This window comes from Tursiops truncatus, chromosome X, assembly GCF_011762595.2.
Source record: "Tursiops truncatus isolate mTurTru1 chromosome X, mTurTru1.mat.Y, whole genome shotgun sequence".
Lineage (NCBI taxonomy): Eukaryota > Metazoa > Chordata > Mammalia > Artiodactyla > Delphinidae > Tursiops > Tursiops truncatus.
This window is the reverse complement of record NC_047055.1, coordinates 107715087-107720968: the sequence shown is the minus strand read 5'-3', so window position 1 is coordinate 107720968 and position 5882 is coordinate 107715087. Positions and strand designations below refer to the sequence as shown.

Genomic DNA, 5882 nt, shown 5'->3' with positions numbered 1-5882 from the left:
TGGTATGAGCAATTGGATTGATGGAGCTGTTACTTACTAAGATGGGGAAGATTGTGGGATGAGTGGGTTTTGGTGGGGAGTTTAATTTTGGACATGGAAAGTTTGAGATGCATATTAGATATTTCAGGGGAGTTACTGAATTGGCAGTTGAACATGCTAGTGTGAAGTTCAGGAGAGAAGTCTGGGATGGAGATCATATTTGAAAGTTATTAACATAAAGATATCAAAATAAGATTATCAGAGGATTGGGTTTAGATAGAGAAGAGACGAGGTCCTGGAACATTCTAATATTTAGAGGTTGGGGAGATGAGAAGGAACCAGCAAAAGATATTGAGAAATTGTCATTCGTGGGATAAGAAGAAAACCAGGAGTCTTTGGTGTTCTGGGAGCCAGTGAAGATTGTTTTTTTAGGAGGGAGTAATCATCTATGTCAAATGCGAGTGGTAGGTCAAGAGAGATGAGTTCTGAGAATGCATCATTGAATTTAGCAATAAAAGGGCCATTTGTGATCTTGGCAAGAATTCTTGCAGTGGTGTATGTGGGACAGGGTGGGGGTTGGGAGCAAAGCCCGTTTGGAGTAGATTCAAGAAGAGAAATGGAAACAGGAAGAGTTTTCGTAAAGATTTTGGCTATAAAATGGAGCAGAAATAGGTAAACTGTTTTGTTTGTTTGACTTTTGTTTGTAGTTTAAATAAACTGAATAAAAAATACTTCTGGAATTTGAATTTGAAAACTACTTTGGGTATTTGTTAAATTTCCTAATTTTGATATGAACAGTGGTTATGTAAGAGGAATGCCGTTGTTCTTGGGAAAGCACACAGAGAAAGAGAGCGTGAGAGAGAGAGAGAGATGGTGAAGGTGATGGTGATAGACAAAATGTAGAATGAATGAATCTGGGTGAAGGGTATGTGGGAGTTCCTTGTTCTATTCTTGCAACTTTCCAATAAGTTTGAAATTCTATCAAAATGAAAGGTAATAAAAAATGTCAGGAGTATATTTCTTAATTCTGTGTATCTCTTAGCACCTACTGCAGGATCTTAACATTACTATAAGTAAACAATGACTTGTTTCTTGAGTTTCCATTCTCTGCTAGACACTGTCCTAGGGTGGCATACACATCATTTCTAATCCTTCTGATTAGGTATTCCTGTCTCCATAAAACAATGGAGCAGAAAAATGAGGCAATACCTGGAGGGGTATGTGGGGGTCAAGAAAAGTTTGAACAGTTTTTTATTTTAAAGATGGGTATATTTATAGAATATTTGAGTACTGGTGGGAATGATTCAGTAGAAAGGGAAAAAATGATGATGCTGAGAGAGGGGAGAATTGCTGGAGAGGTGTTCCGGATTAAGGAAGAGGGATGGGAGCTAGTATGCACGTGGAGGGCTTGGCTTTTGATCAAAGCAAGGACAGCTCATCCATTGTATCAGAAGAGAGGGTAGAGCATATGCAAACAGATGTAGGTAGGTGCGGAGAAGGTGTGGTGACACGCTGTGGGAATTCTCTTTTGTTTCTGTGTTTACCATGAAGCTGGAAACAGGGCCGTTAGTGGAGAGTAAGTAAGGAGGAAGAGACATTGAGATTTGAAGAGAAGGGAGAAGGTGTGAAATTAATGTCTAGTGGAGGATGAATGGATGAAGGAAATAGAGTGGGATGGGCAGTCTTACCAAGGACGCTCTTGAAGTAATCATGAATTTAGAATGAGACCAGTCACTACAGTTTATTTCTCTGGCAACATTTAGGTTACATGGATACAGGTCTGGAGTCCGGAGAGAACTGGATTTAACAAAGCGTAGGGTTTTGCTAGGCAATTACGATGAAGAGACAAAAGAGCAATGGAGTTGACAGTGAATGCAAGGGAGTGAAAATTGACCGTGGAGTATATGATGGGTAAGTAGGAAAGTTGAGGACCCTGTGCGGAGGTGAGGGACAGTGAAAGGGTGGCAGGACCAAAGAATTGGATATATCAGTGGGGTAGAAGGATTATTGGGAGACTAGATACTGGAGGGAGTAAGCCAGAAAGATAGGAAATGGTGTTTGAGGAATAGAATGATTGAAATTAAGATAATGGAGAGGTGTTGTTATTGGTAATGACAAAAATCTTGGATATGGCCATGGAAGTAGGTGGTTGAGGTAAGGCTCAGTGCGTGACATGCAGTAGACTGTCACTAAATGTTTAGTCCCTCTCCTGTTCCTCTACTGCTTATTTGATTAGAGCGCCATAAATCTGGGGCACTAAGCAATGAATTTTCTCTCTTAAAATGAACCAAATAATCCAGTAGCATCTTTGAAATCCCTGGCCCACATCTCTCATTTCAGACTGACGGTTTGTATTTTACATTTCATAAATTATGGCAGTTAGCCCAAATTTTTGGTACTGGTACACATGCATTGTTGATTGCTAATTGATCCAAACATGTTTTTTCTTGGATATGACTTCAGAATCCTTCTCAACACAGTATCCAGGTCTCTACTACCAACCAGTAGAAGTTGGCATATACGATTAAACCTATTAGAGCTACTGATAAGGTCACTTAAAAATTGTTCTAGTTTATGGATTTGGTGAAAGTCAATTATTTCTAAATGAAGGTCTTGAACTATATTTAATTTTCCAGTGTGAGAAGAAATGCTTTCTTAGATGAGATGGGAAAACAGCTTTCAACTCTGAGTAATGACCTTTTAGGTATGTGGCTTATACAGTGCTGTGCTTTCTCAAGGACAGCCTCATGGAAGAATGCTCTTTTTTTTTTTTTTCAGATTAGCTTAATAAAAAGAAAATGGTAGGAAATTAGTTTCTCCAGGATACTTTTATACCACATCATTATTATTAGTTAGAGTTTGTCCTAAAGAGTGGCACTAATTTGAAATGTTAGGCTTTGAGCATGTATTTTAAATCTTTAAATTATGACCATGCAGATAATTGTATTGGATTATTTTAGTTTTATCAGCAAAAGCAAAATGAGTAATGCTTTAAAAACTATTCATATTTCAGAGTAACTTTGGATTCTGAGTGACTAAAAACATGAACTGTGTCTGAGTCACTTTGCTTTAACTATATTTTGGGGGTTGCTTGATTTATTTAATTGCCTTGAGCAGAACACATTTGTGTCCTAGTGATGGCTCACTCTCCCCCTGCTTTCATGGGGGTGGAGCACTTTGGAGATGCGAAGTGATTATTTTTGGTTTCATCCGTCAAAGGGAATAGAATGAGATAAAAAAGCATTAGCTTCTTTTTTTCTAAACTTAAATTTCCAGCAATCTCAAAAGATGACTGCTTCTTAGCAAAGAATGTTGGCAGAGTTTATTTGATTGCAAAATTATCGGAATAGATGTTTTGAAAGTTATCTCTTTGCCGAAAGTCCAATTAAATCTTATTTAATGAGTGGAGAATCGTGCTAAGTGCTGTGAGGATTATAGAGAAGTATTATTTACAGTTCCTGCGTTCAGTGTTTTAGAGTCTAGTTGGGAAGACATGTTGTACTAAGCTGAAAATGCAACAAACATGCAAAACTGTAAGTGTTCACTATTAAATATGCATGATTGATGGTAAGAACTATAGGACTTCAAAAGGAGGCACTTGTGGTGGCTTGAGTGGGCAGAGGCTGTACTGTAGTGAGGAAGCCCTGGAGCCAGAAGCCCTGGGGCTGAATCCCTGCCTTTCTGCCTAAGAGCTGTGAGTGCTTGCTTAACTTATTTAACCTCTCTAGGCCTCGCCTTTCTTCTCCTATAAAAGAGAACAACAGGAATACCTATCCCGTAAAGCAATGATATGGATTAAATGAATTAATGTAAACATCTCACTATGTGTATTGGTTTCATTTACCAGTGCCTGATATATGGAAAGTTATACATATATGGAAAGCAGTCAATAAATTTTAGTCATTGTTAGGGAATACAACTTTCTAGAGTTGTGTTTTGATATATTAACTTAATTTGGGGGGGTTCACTATTTATTTATGACAAATATTCCACATCCATGGTCCTCTCCAGTCAGGAGTTCTTTGAGAGATGCCGTCCGCCTTGGCCAGTTGGAGAATGGAGTCTTCTGACTCACGCATCCTGTGAATGGCCCTGCAGATAGAGTAGGTTTTAAACTGGCCATCGAACCTGGCTGTCACCTTGTCAAGCTCGGCCAAATTCGTCTGGACGGACGCGTGGTCCTTGGAGCCGCTGATGCGGTTGTGCGGTGCGTACAGGTCCACGAATTCGTCGTTTTGCATGTTGAGGGCGCGTCTGGTGGCACCACAGTGGGCGCGAACGCAGAAAGCAAACTTTTTTTAACATCTTTATTGGAGCATAACTGCTTTACAATGGAGTGTTAGTTTCTGCTTTATAACAAAGTGAATCAGCTGTACATATACATATATCCCCGTATCTCCTCCTTCTTGCGTCTCCCTTCCACCCTCCCTATCCCACCCCTCTAGGTGGTCACAAAGCACCGAGGTGATCTCCCTGTGCTATGCGGGTGCTTCCCACTAGCTATCTATTTTACGTTTGGTAGTGTATATATGTCCATGCCACTCTCTCACTTCATCCCAGCTTACCCTTCCCCCTCCCCGTGTCCTCAAGTCCATTCTCTACGTCTGCGTCTTTATTCCTGTCCTGCCCATAGGTTCTTCAGAACCTTTTTTTTTGTTTTTTTAGATTCCATATATATGTGTTATTTATTTTTCTCTTTCTGACTTACTTCACTCTGTGTGACAGTCTCTAGGTCCATCCACCTCACTACAAAAACTCATTTTCGTTTCTTTTTATGGCTGAGTAATATTCCATTGTATATATGTGCCGCGTCTTCTTTATCCATTCATCTGTCGATGGACACTTAGGTTGCTTCCATGTCCTGGCTCTTGTAAATAGAGCTTCAATGAACATTGTGGTGCATGACTCTTTTTGAATTGTGGTTTTCTCAGGGTATATGCCCAGTAGTGGGATTGCTGGGTCATATGGTCGTTCTAATTTTAGTTTTTTAAGGAACCTCCATACTGTTCTCCATAGTGGCTGTATCAATTTACATTCCCACCCACGGTGCAAGAGGGTTCCCTTTTCTCCACACCCTCTCCAGCATTTATTGTTTGTAGATTTTTTGATGATGGCCATTCTGACCGGTGTGAGGTGATACCTCATTGTAGTTTTGATTTGCATTTCTCTAATGATTAGTGATGTTGAGTATCATTTCATGTGTTTGTTGGCAATCTGTATATCTTCTTTGGAGAAATGTCTATTTAGGTCTTCTGCCCATTTTTGGATTGGGTTGTTTGTTTTTTTGATATTGAGCTGCATGAGCTGCTTGTATATTTTGGAGATTAATCCTTTGTCAGTTGCTTCGTTTGCAACTGTTTTCTCCCATTCTGAGGGTTGTCTTTTCATCTCTTTTATGGTTTTGTTTGCTGTGCAAAAGCTTTTAAGGTTCACTAGGTCCCATTTGTTTATTCTTGTTTTTATTTCCATTTCTCTAGGAGGGGGGTCCAAAAGGATCTTGCTGTGATTTATATCTTAGAGTGTTCTGCCTATGTTTTCCTCTAAGAGTTTTATAGTGTCTGGCCTTACATTTAGGTCTTTAATCCATTTTGAGTTTATTTTTGTGTATGGTGTTAGGGGGTGTTCTAATTTCATTCTTTTACATGTAGCTGTCCAGTTTTCCCAGCACCACTTATTGAAGGGGCTGTCTTTTCTCCATTGAATATTCTTGCCTCCTTTATCAAAAAGAAGGTGACCATATGTACGTGGGTTTATCTCTGGGCTTTCTATCCTGTTCCATTGATCTATCTTTGTTTTTGTGCCAGTACCATACTGTATTGATACTGTAGCTTTGTAGTATTAGTCTGAAGTCAGAGAGCCTGATTCCTCCAGCTCCGTTTTTTCTTTCTCAAGATTGCTTTGCC

At 39.4% G+C, this 5882-nt stretch overlaps 1 pseudogene; it reads right to left on the bottom strand.

Moving 5' to 3' along the window:
• Positions 1 to 3950: 3950 nt before the first annotated feature.
• LOC117310230 (small ribosomal subunit protein eS21 pseudogene) lies at positions 3951 to 4220 on the bottom strand (annotated as a pseudogene).
• Between the last annotated feature and the right edge of the window lie 1662 nt (positions 4221 to 5882).